General features: G+C 40.7%; 1 pseudogene across 1 annotated transcript; it reads right to left on the reverse strand.

The window, feature by feature from the left end:
- Window positions 1-469: 469 nt before the first annotated feature.
- LOC146960927 (uncharacterized) lies at window positions 470-5,550 on the reverse strand (annotated as a pseudogene). Its single transcript, XR_015035338.1, has 4 exons — window positions 5,273-5,550; window positions 1,744-2,043; window positions 1,559-1,633; window positions 470-1,002 (listed from the first exon to the last, which is right to left on the reverse strand). The product of XR_015035338.1 is annotated as an uncharacterized LOC146960927 (transcript).
- Window positions 5,551-12,976: the final 7,426 nt, after the last annotated feature.

The raw sequence follows: 12,976 nt of genomic DNA on the forward strand, positions 1-12,976 counted from the left end.
TTACTCCACCTTCTCTGCTCAGTGCCTGTGGGTTCTGTGTGCACACAGCCCTGCAGTCTCATGCCCTTTTACGGGCATTGATGGGGCTGTTACCTATGCTAATCATATGTTAATTAGACTCACCTGGCACACGCCCTCAACTTACGAGGAGGTGGCATTCATCAAGTAGGAACACAGCTGCGAACAATTCTGAGGCTTACGAACGCGTTGATGAATCTGACGTAGGGTTTTCTTAAGGAACTTCTTAAGAACAACTTAAGAAAGAATCTAAGAAGGTTCTTAAGAAGATATTGGTGAATGAGGCCCATTGTTATGATGTTTGTTCTGTGACAATACATACACACGCAAAAGTAAGCTAAGCTTATTGTAGATGTCACCATCAACATTTAAAGGTTTTTATTTTTCTGATTATAAGTTCTGAAGCCAAATGGAAATCAGTGATGAATGCAAACAAACCATGAATACTGTGATTTTTCACTTTATTCAAAGAGTAAAATTGAAAAAATTTAACAAAAACTTGTTAAATGAATAGAATGTATTAAAATGAGAAACAGGATGAGGAAGAAATGCCTTTATGAAGCAGCTAACGATACAACTGAATTCTACGCTATTACAAGAGTCACTCTGATAATTGAAATTTAAAAAACAGCATCCACGTAAATCATTTATTAAAAATAATAACATAATTGAATGAAAGTGTGAGTACATTTTAACATTTGTGGCTGACTTTATCTAAACATGTGGAAAGATTTATTAGATTTAAATGTCTGAGCTGTGATCAAAGAGATAAATGAGATGAAGTGATGAGATGTGATGGAGAGAAAAGAGGATGAGGAAACAGTCAGTCAGCTTGTGTGCAGCTGGTGGACGGTCCCATGTTTCTGAGGCTCATCAGCAGAGAGAGTCCACAGCAGTAGAGCAGACTCTTCACTATCAGCACTGTGTAGAGCAGACAGAGCAGCTTCACCCTGCACTGAGGCCGGAGAGGATCCAGGGGAACCACTGCAACAGAAAAGGAGTCAAAGAGAAACCAGTCAGTGCTGTGCTGCTCTGCTCTCTGTGACAGAGTCTCCACATGAAGCTGAATCACTGCTCAACACAGTCACCAAGCCTCCATCACCTTCTTCTGTCAACTGGCCATGACTATTCAAATCACTCCACCATCACATGGAAAGTCCAAATGGGAAAAGACACAGGTGGTTATTGATTCACAGAAGGACTCCACTACCATTAGCTCAATGTGACCTTTGACTTCACACTGAGTCCTTAGATTGACTCTTCAATAGAAACCTGACTGAGTGCAGCTCTAAGATTCAGTCCCTACAGTTGTTGTATCTCCTCAGATTGAGTTCAGGGCCTCCAACACGTGTTATCAGTCGGAATGGGCCAGTGAAAGCTCTGGGACTGGACTTTGTTGTGCTGTTGGACACTGGGACAGAATCAGGGAGTGTGTGTTGAAGTGTGATGTGATGAGCAGAGAGTGAACAGACTGATACTGGGCCCTAACTGCAGCACAACATTGGAGCTGTCCATGCAAAGAGGCAGCAGGTGATCTTACAGTCAGCTTGGTGCGGAGCTGCCAGGTGTGCTGGCTGTCTCTCTGGAGGACAGGGGGCTGCTGGAGCTGGAACCTCTGAAACAGAAAAGGAGTCAGATGTCAGTGCTGTGCTGCTCTGCTCTCTGTGACAGAGTCTCCACATGAAGCTGAATCACTGCTCAACACAGTCACCAAGCCTCCATCACCTTGTGCTGCCTGGGCCTCCACCGTGCCCCCCTCGTGCTTGACGTAGCAGCGGTATTTATACGTGTAGAAGGCGTCCCGATCCACCAGCAAGATGGCGGCGGAGCGTCCCGGCTCTGTGAGCTGCAGCTGCTCTCCCTCAGCAGGAAGCAGAGGACCATCCTCCTTCTGTCTTTTCCAGGAGAACTGGACCAGAGGAGGAGACATGGCTGAGGCCAGACACAGCAGGGAGCTCCTCCCCTCCAGGTGGGCTCTGGATGCTGCTGGGTACACGCTCACCACGGGCTTCACTACCTGCTCATCTGAAGTTTGACAGCAGCAACAAGCAGCACAGACACATTCACACAGTCAACAGCAGCTTCCAGCACTGCACTGCATTCAGTCTGATCCTGGACACTACATGGACTCTGATCACTCAGCTCCTCATCAATACAGCACAGAGGTCACCACCTGTACTGGACTCACCTCCACACACATTTACTGTGATGAAGATCATGTTTATAGACGGTGTTTATCATCAGACAAAGATCAGCTTCAACAAAGTCACACAAAACATTGTTTAAATTCTTTATATTCTCAAAGGAGGTCAAATTGAAAAGCAACTGGACTTAGTTATTTGTCTAGGAAGACATTTCACCTCTCATCCAAGAGGCTTCATCAGTTCATGTACGCATCTGACCAGGCTGGGACTGATCCAACTATCTGGTGTGGAGAACCAGGTATTTAACCTTTTGTGTGGGCGTTCACAAGGCTGATGATGTCGCTGGTTCCCTTTTGTGCTCCAAGTGCCAACGACAGTCTCAAAGAATAACAACTGTTCACAAATGGCAAGTGACTCCAACAACTGTCGTTATAACACAATAGGGCACTAACAAAGTCGAAACAAACTTCCCACCAAAGACAGTCACTTAACAACTGTCGTTGGCACTTGATGCACAAAAGGGAACCAGTGACATCATCAGCCTTGTGAACGCCCTCACAAGAGGTTAAATACCTGGGTCTCCACATATGGCGCTTTTCCACTGGCACGACACGGCGTGGCACGGCCCGCTTATTTTGCTATTCCACTAGCCCTAGTACCTGATACCAGGTACCATTTTTAGTACCTCCTCGGCCCTGGTTCCAAGCGAGCCGAAGCGATACTATAACGTGACGTCAGCCGACTGCCTTCTGCTGATTGGGCAGAGCGTCAGTGCGAGCGCGACGTCGGACATGAGAATCAAACCCGGAAATTTCAAAAACAGAGCGGCAACAGAGCCATCTGATCTGTATCGAGACTGTTGTTATTCCTTCACCCGAGTTAAATGTTGCTGTGTGTAAAACCACTGTGGTCTGTTAACGAGGTGCAGACGAGTGAGTTTGGAGCTGACAAGCGAATCGAAAAAAGAGAGAGGGACAATGCTTAAAGCAGAAGTAAGCGATCCGGTCGTTTTGGCTAATGCTGCGTTCCAGGTAGGCTTTTGAAACCGTAAATTACAGCTTCAAGTCACAACTTACGACTTTGTAGTGTTCCAGGCAACCCACTCGTGTTTTTCCGACCTGTTTTACCGGTGAAAGTCACTATAACGGCCACTCGTAACTTCCGACCCGTGAACTCGTACCAGATCGAACTGGTACGACTTCACAGGTCGGAAAAACACGAGTTACGAGTTTCCTTGAACGCACCATAACAGTCCTCGTCCCTACGTCACCACATTCACGGCGTTCCTTGGCTGCACACACAGCCCTGCATGCCATTCTCTCTCCTCATTGGATAAAAACTGTAGGATACGATAAATGTTTTCTCCTCGGCTCAGAGCAGAGCAGAGTGACTGACAGACCCGTGTTTCGGTCCAAACACTCTATGTAAGTGATTGCTGTCGGAAGATATAACTATTTAAGACTTATATTAACACAAATATATCAATTACTTCTGCTTTAATATATCCACCATTATATATGAAATATGAATTTACTACAGTATGAATAAAACACAAAGTTAGTAAAATGGAGACAGTATTAACGCTGCTGCCATCAAATCTTCTTTGCAAGTTTAACATTGTGTGGGTTTATAGAGTTTACATATTTACTATGAAAACACAAAATATTGGCCATAATATATTCTAACAATTAGAAATTAGAAATGAGTGAACATATTTTCTTACATCTAACCACACTTTCTCTGTGTGTTAATCTACAAATATTTTATTTATTGAAACTATTTTTTTTTGTATCAGATACATTTATTGTAAATTGATTACGATCTTAAAATTTTTATATTTACCACTCTTAAAATTTTAGAAGAATTCTCTATAAAATGAAATGAATAAATGTTTTAGCTATGAAAAATTACACTCCTATGAAAAATATTGAAAGAATAACAATTCTCACCACTAAAGTTACAGAATAAAAACAATATATTGATATATAATTATCTTTAAAAAAAATACTGACATATTTCACCTGATGTTCGATATAATTTATACAATTGGACACAGTTGCTATTTACTATTAGTTATTATAATTACTGACACGCTTTAAGATCAAGGGATTTTATTGCTAATGGTTTTTTTTTAAATTCTTTTTTGCCTGAAGATTTAGCACAAAAACACTGCTGTCCTTAAATCTTCTTTGCAAGTTTAACATTGTGCGGGAGTATTTTTATTTAATATGAAAAGACAAAATATTGATCATGATATACTCTGACATTATGAAATTAGAACTTAATCACCATATTTTCTTACAAATGACCAGATTTATGTAGAATTTCTGTGTATTTATTAATGTACAAATATTTTTATTTGGTGATACTCAATTTTATTTTCTATTAATTGAAATGAAAATTTAATATAATTTTACAATTAAGATATTTACCCTCTCACAATTCTCTATTCAAATAAATAGATGTTTGGCTATGAAAAAACGACACTCCTATAAAAAAAAAAAATATTGAAACGTTTCTGACAATTCTCACCACTAAATTTACATAATAAAAACAATATATTGATATATAATTATCTTAAAAACAAATACAAACATATTTCACATGATGTTTGACATAATTTGACACATTTACTATTTACTGTTAACTACTATAATTACTGACAAGCATTAAGACTATTTATCTACACTACACTCTATACCATGGAAGTATTCATCCTGTGTCATATTTCATGTTGACAGAAAATGTATCAAAGTGATTAATAACTTTGATAACTGAAGATTTAGTATAACAGTCGCCTTAGCAAAAAAATCCTGCTTAGTCCCCAGCTCAGTCCAGACTGAACTCACAATATCACACTTTTTAGACTCTTCACAAACGTTTCAGCTGCAGCTGAAATAAAGAAATAAAGAATTCCTTCTGCTGTTCAGAGATTCAAACCTCTTTTCACTCATGGTTGAACTTTGTCATTGAAGAACGGCTGCATCAGGAACTTTGTACTAAACTCTGAACAAACTAACATGTAAAGTCTGAAACAGCAGAAACTGACTTCAAACACATTTTAACTTCTTCAATAAAACAACTGAAGGGAAATTAAAGTTTGTTCTTACCTACAAACAGTTTAGTTCCAGAGCCAAAGATCCAGTACCACCCGCCGTGCCACAGTGAGAAAGACTAATACAAAAACCCGTCTGCTGCTGAATGTGTCAGCTGAGCTGAACGAGTCCACATTATGAACCAGGATCATGTTTCAGCTCCATCATGTGTTTCTCTAACGTTCACATCAACATCACTGTCTCTTCTTCTCTTTTCTTTTGGCTTCACACTGAAACATATCAACAAATATTCACATTGAAGTTGGTCCAGACGTTCATGTTCCCCTCAGGATGAACCATCGCTCCTCCAGTTGTATCACATGATTTAAAGTTGGTTTGTTGTTTAGAGTTTTTATGTTTGATATGATTTTATTCATTTAGCTCCTTTGACTGTTTCTGTTGCTCTTGTTTTCTCATTGAGCTTCTGTGTTTCTTCTCTGTCCTCAGTGTGTGGAACAACAGGAAACCTGCTGAAATATCTGATAACAACATGGATCAACATCAAAGAAAAGTCAAGAAAAAGTGTGTGATGTGGAGGTGAAGTGTGTGAACCTGGGCTGTGGTTTACTGCTCTCTTCCTGTCACTGACGCTGTTTGACACCTGTTCATCTGGAGGTTTTTGTTCAGGCTGCAGGGATCATTTCTCACTGTGGGGAGCTTTCTTAGCACAGGAGCAGTAGTAGGAGGCTGAATGAGAGAGTTTAACTTTCTCTATCTTCAACTCACAGCCGTTCTGTTTATTAACAGCTGTGAAATCATCTTTCTGAGGATGATTCGAACTTGGGACTTTGTTTCCACTTTGCCTGTTAATAGCAAGAATCCATGTGAATGTTTCTGTCTCTTTCTGCTGGAGCCAGTCCACATATCCACTGCCGTCACACAGCTCAGTTCGTTCACAGGTGAAGGAGACAGATTCACCAACTCTCCTGGTCAATGATAACTGGTCCTGGACCAGCTCTGCTGCCATGGCAACCAGTGCTGCAGAGACACAGACAGGTAGATGAAGGTCAGTGTGACGGTGGTAGTGACAGGTAGAGGTGGCAAAAGTACTCATATTCTGTACTTAAGTACAGATACATGTGTAAAAAAAATACTCTGATAAAAGTAGAAGTACTGATTCAACTCCTTTACTCAAGTAAAAGTAAGAAAGTACAGGCTCTGAAATGTACTTTCAAAGTAAAAGTAAAAAGTAAAAATGAATTTTTGCCTTTAATGAAACCTACATCCTTTGATAATTTTGAAAAGTTCAGACAGAATAATCAAGATTGAAATGACCAGAGACAGTGTTTCCTGTTACTGTAATTAACGTTTGGGCCCGCCACAGACCTCTCAAAATAATAATAATAGCCTAATAATAATAATTAGGGCCGGGACTCGATTAAAAAAATTTATCAAATTAATTAGAGGCTTTGTAATTAATTAATCGCATTTTAATCGCATATAAATATTTGACCTGAGAACAGTGAGAAGCATTTTTTTTTCACATGGATTTTAGTATACCATTGAATGACTGAATACATAAGCTTAAGCATTCAAGGTGGTACTTAACCAAGACCAACAGACTAGGGATGCAAATTATCGATTAATTCATTAATCGATATTTGATACATACAGATTAAATGGTCTTTCCTGCCAATACACTATGATGATTACTGTAGTATTTAACTAGGCTACTTAAATCACAGTAGCATAAACTGATTTGTTGAACTCAGCCTGATGTAAACATTCATAAAACTCAGTAACCAATCACACAGCAGCTCCATGTTGTCCCTGTGTGATGTTCAGGGACAGGTCAGGACAGTCTGAAGACAGACAGCTCTGAGGGTGAAGTCCTATCATAATGAGATGAGCTGCACCTGTGACAGTGACAGGTCATAGATATAGCGCTGCAGCTGAGCAATTAGCGCTATATAGCGCATTTAGCGTGCGCCCGTGTCTGTGTATCTATGTGCAGGCAGAGATCAGAGATGGTGTTTTAAATAACCATGCTAGCGTTTCACCAGCTCTCATCTCTGCCAGTCAGCCTCTCAAACTGCCGCCTCTCTCGCGTGCGGGCGCACCGCACGTAGACACGTGAGAAAAAAAAAAAATATATATATATATATATTTTTTTAATAAGTGCGATTAAACCAGGCTGAAACTTGTGCACACCGGCACGGACGGACAGGTGCGTAGGAGAAGACCAGATGGTCGAGTAACGTCCAAAACGTTGCTCAATAAAACCTCTGCAAGTGATGACAGTGTGCAGGAGCTTTTTCTCACATAAGTGCGATTAAAATGCGTACATTTTTTTAACGCGTTAACTTTTGTGTAATGAATTAATCGTAATTAATGCGTTAAAGTCCCAGCCCTAATAATAATAATTTTGAAACAGCGTTTCACCACCTCTCATCTCTGCCAGTCAGTCCACCTGCCGTCTCTCTCGCGTGCGTACACACACACACGCACGCACGGGTGCATGGACAGGTTGCGCTTTGCCGCTCGTAAATGGTAAATACGCTATATCGCGCTGAATGTACAGTGTTCAAATTACTAAAAGGCAAGGGCTTTCCGGAGGACACCAAAAACAACACACATCCATACAGAAAAGTGACATGTGTGTGTGGAAAACCAAGTGAATACGAGTATGGACGACTGCAGTCAATGTCTGACGGGCGCGGAGAGAGGAGGAGAAGTACGCTCCCTGTGCGACCACCCAAGTGCACGTGAAGGCGCTCGCGCCTCGCTCCCGCGGTCCGAGCTGTACCTCTTTCCCTCTCTAGTTCGTCATGTCTTTTACCAGTATACTTTTACGTAGTGTCAAAAAAAAAAAAAAAAGTAACAAGCCTGTTTTTGCAATGTAAGGAGTAGAAAGTACATATTTTGTGTATAAATGTAGGGAGTAAAAGTAAAAAGTCATCAGAAAAATAAATACTCAAGTAAAGTACAGATACCTGAAAAATCTACTTAAGTACAGTAACGAAGTATTTGTACTTCGTTACTTGCTACAGGTGACAGGTAGAGTGTGTGGGCTCCTGATTGGCTGGAAACACTCACCTGAACACAGACAGCACAGAGCAGCAGCTGGGAGGAAAAGCATTTTGTGAATCAGTGGTGTTTCCTCTGGAGAAGCTGAGGAGAAGTGGAGCTCTGATGCTGCTGAGGCCAAACAAGGACGAGCTGTGAGCTCAGACGAGGCCACGTGGTTTCTGACGGCTCCTCCAACTCCCATCAGCCCCTGCTGCTGCTGATTGACAGACATTTGTCTCTTGGCCTCATTTCTGTTATGATCTACGCCTCTGACTGCATTTTATTTTATTTCTGTCATTTTACTTTGTTTAATTCAGGGATTAGCTTTTATTTCTTAACTTTTATATTTGTTTTTATTTTATTCTTTGAAAAAAAAACCTCCTGTGTTCCCTCATTATAAAGTAGTGTTAGCGTTTCCTCAGTTCACTGTGGTTTTAACAGCTCCCTGTCATGAAAGCATTGTGGGATGGCAGGTGGGTGGGGCTGTGGTCTGTCTCTCATGTCTCTGTGTAAAGCACTTTGACTTACAATTACTGTATGAAAAGTGATGTACAAATAATTTAATTTGATTTGATTCTGCTTATTTTGTTGAAATTGGTTAAAGCTTTTCATATTTATAAAATGTGAAGTGACTTGCTCTACTTTGTTGATTTGAAATAAAGGTTAATGTTTTTATTTTAAATGAAAATGAAGAAGCCTGAGAATTATTTTAATATTATATTGAATATTATCTGAATGGATGTTTGTTCTTGTTTGTGTATTAACACTCTTTGCATGAAACAGTCAGAGGAAATGACAGGACATGGAGTCTCTCTGGTCTTAAACAGACTGGCCTCCACTACTTTACGTATTTCAATGGAGTTATTTCAAACATCTAATGTCTTTATCTTTTTTTCTAAGATTATTTTCATGTCTGTCTTCAGCTGAAGCTGCTGTGTGGTTTTTCCTCTGAGTGGGAGGTGGCAGCCTGCAGAGGAGGTTCATTTACTAATTCAACTCTTTATCCTGGTTTATTCTCATTATTTACACCTTTTTTGTTTGTTTTGATTGTTTTCCTGAAATTCTCTGTTTCTCTGAAGTGAATCAGTGGAAAGTTGCTCTTGGTTTTAATCTGGAAGCAAATAAAAAAACAATCTGGGTCACCATGGTGCAGAAACACAACAACACATTCAGGTCAGTGGTGAGTTAGTAACACACACTGTCACCTGTTGTTGAACAGCTGTGATGGAAACACAACAGTACAAATCCACAGAGCTCCTCAGCTGTGATCTTAAAGAAGCAAAAACAACAAATTAAAGTCAAGTTTGTTTAGTGTTGAATGAGTTTTGAATCAACATCAGTTCATCTTTCAGTCTCTGATGAGCTCCTCTCTGTTTCCTCCTGCTGTCAGGAGTGAAACCTTCACACTGCTGCCCTCTGCTGGTTCAAACAACACACTGCTTCAGTTCACCTGCAATGAAATGAGCTGCAATGAATTAAATCAACATCTTCCTCTTCTGCTCCTGTTGTTGTAATGAATAAAACTGTTATTCTGCTGCCCTATCATGGCTGCAGTGACATGCTGCTCCACACCAGCTCTACTGTGATACCATGTAGTACTTGTACCGATGAAGATACAGTATTTAAAGCTGTACAGAAAAGAAAATTGATTTTGAGCCCACTGTGGGTCCTAACATTAGTGTAATAACTCATCTATCAGACCATGTAGGCCAAACTTTGTGCAAAATTATATTTTCAAGTAAATCCGGGATCACATTGGATAATGCAGGCGCACGGATCATACGTCACGTTGCTCACGATATATTGGATCCGTTATCCATCAATCAAACATCTGAGACACGCACACACACATCGAGTTCGGTCTCGCCCCAAACACTGAATATCCTGCCCGCTCGATAACGACCAATTAAATTTGTTTTCCTTACTCGGGTAAACTTGTGCAGCAACTTGTGGAAACTCAGCGCGACAAACAGGACAAACGGCCATTTCTAAACATCTTTAAACGACCAAACACTTCAAAGTAAAAAAGCTGCATCACAAGTAAAATCTTAGCTCTGAAATTCTACTTCTTTAAAAGTTGTAAAGAGTTTAGTTTTGACACATTCACCACAAACCACCTGCACGTCTTTGTGTGGTTTAATTAACTAAACTAATTATTGACATCATTTACAACAAGACACAAAAATCTTGTCTTGTCTTGTCTCGACTGCACCTGGACTTACCTGGTCTCTGCTCCATCAAAGCTCAGCTCTGTGACCTCCATTTACCAACACGTTAGTGAACAGTGGACGTGTCTATATTTTCCACCTTGGCTTCCTCTCGCTCGGAGGGAGGCGGTGAGGAACTGATTCCTTCAGCCTGGTCACACGGACCCGTTTCCCCTCGGATTGAACTGCTGCTCCCCGACTGCTTCTTCAGCCTCTGGAGGACAAATACCACTGGATGTACTGGGATGTAAGTCCTTCAGAGAAGCCGCTGTCTCCAGTGTCCTGCAGCACTAATTATCTGACTCATAACTCCGTCTGTCACTGACGAAAAACATCGGTTAGCATGTTCGTCAGTGTTTACATTCAAGTTATTTAGTACTAGCTAACCGTGTCACAGTCATTTAACTGTGTTGTTATAAACTAACTACTTAACTGAGATATCGTGACTCACCCTTCAGTAGCAGTATCTGGTCCTTGTTGAAGTCGAAGCTCGTTAATCAAATATCTAAACAAAAACAATGAGTGGAGGATTTCTTTACATCCGTCACCCTCCTACCTATGTTAGCTAAACATTTCTACTAGAGACTTGTTAGTGATCTAAGGAGAGCTGTACATCTAACACCGAGCTGGATGACACAGCAGTGAATGTAACATCACCGTCAGAGTTTAGGTTCAGTCTGAATCCTTAAAACCGTACGAGCCGGAAGTGGCCGAGCTGTTTAAAATCCGCGCCTTTTTTTTTTTTTAAATATAATGGAAGGAGAAAAAGATGGCGGCTCTCAGATTCCACATCAAGAGGTCCAGAATTCAGTGGTTTTGTCTGTTGACAACGTCAGGTTTTGTGTGTTGAAGTGGAGCTGTGTTGCATCAGACCTGAGAGGAGATTCTGTAGTTTTGTCCACATGTTTTTACTAGGATAAAATAGTCAAACATTTTGAATTATTTACAGTTTGTATAGTTTATCCATAGAGTGTGATCTGATGTTGATGAAAGTTGTATTAGGCCAGTGCTTCTCAAAGTGTGGGGCGCGCCCCACTGGTGGAGAACGGAGACATGACAGGTGGGGCGCGACAAACGGGAGGAAATTTTCAATTTCATGCCTATCTTACTGTAAATGCTATTGACAACAAAGATAATTCACTCTAAACAAAACAGCCACACACAAACAAAGTAATAATGAATAGCTAAAATTATTAAAAAGCATTAGGAGACCGGGAGAAAAAATGTAACCTGGAACTAAAGTGCAAAAACAATGATTGACATCGGGATGTTAATTGCAGCGGGCCAACAAGGTAGCAGCAGCAGCAGCAGCAGCAGCAGCAGCAGCAGCAGAGAATTTCTAATAGAGACCGGCTCTGGTAGCAGGCTGCTGGGTTCACACCGGACGCCGAAGCACCGCGAATAGCGCGGAACAGAGACCGCTTCCCTTCAGTGCTCAAGTACCGGTTGTGTAGTTCAGACCAGAAGCGACTCGCGCCCTGCAGCAATCGGTTCGGCATCTGGTCAATTTTGTGCGCGAGCCGCGAGCGATCGCGTCAATCTTGGCAGGAAGTCACACATGAAACAACGAGAGAATCCGGTCAATTGTCAAAATAAAGCACTTTTCAAAATAAAACACAGCGATTGACAAATGCGATCATATTTGTGTGCGTTTTATAGCTTATGTCAGACTCGAGAGAGATGAAAACGCACGCATGCACGCACGCACGCACGCACACACACACACACACACACACACACACACACACTTCTCAGCTCAACATTGAGCATGACTTGAGGCAGTTTCAAGCCTGCAACCCCGGGGATGTGCAGTGCAAAACAGGCACATTGCAGCCACTAATGCAGGGAAAGTTCACTTGTTCATGTTTTTGTTTTTTGCACAGATTGCAAATGAAACACTGTTTCATTATTTGACTACTGTAGCCTACTTTTACTTTTCGTTTTTGATCTGCACTTTTATTTTCTCTTTTTGAACATTTTGTTTTTTCATGTTTTAGATTTTGACATGAAATATGACTGATATACTTGGTGCTAGTAAGTTCAATAAATTTGAAGTAATTTTTGTTGGGGCGACGGGGGGAAGTGGGGCTTGAAAATCCCCACTTGTTAAAAGTGGGGAATGACGAAAAAAGTTTGAGAACCACTGTATTAGGCTAACAGACAAATACACTCAATGTAAACCAATAATACTCAAATAGGTGATATTAAAACTCCCCAAATATGAAATAATACGTAAAACCTGTCACAAAATGACTCTAAAACAGCTACGAGGCTATAGGTCATCCATGAGTTGATAATGTTTGGTTACATGAATACACATGAAAACCACTGATTACTGACACTCATCACTTCAGATTAAGCAGGTTTGAAAAGGAGGAAGAGAAGCCTTGGGTCAAAGGTCAGGTTTCAGGTTAGCTGTCATTCAGCTGAACAGAGTCAGTCATGAAAGACAATGAAATATAAATATAAAGCTTGTCCATTATTGTGACTCTGCATATCAGAC

Source organism: Trachurus japonicus, unplaced genomic scaffold (genome assembly GCF_045865225.1).
Source record: "Trachurus japonicus isolate A0001 unplaced genomic scaffold, Traja_1.0 AP029826.1".
NCBI classification, from domain to species: domain Eukaryota; kingdom Metazoa; phylum Chordata; class Actinopteri; order Carangiformes; family Carangidae; genus Trachurus; species Trachurus japonicus.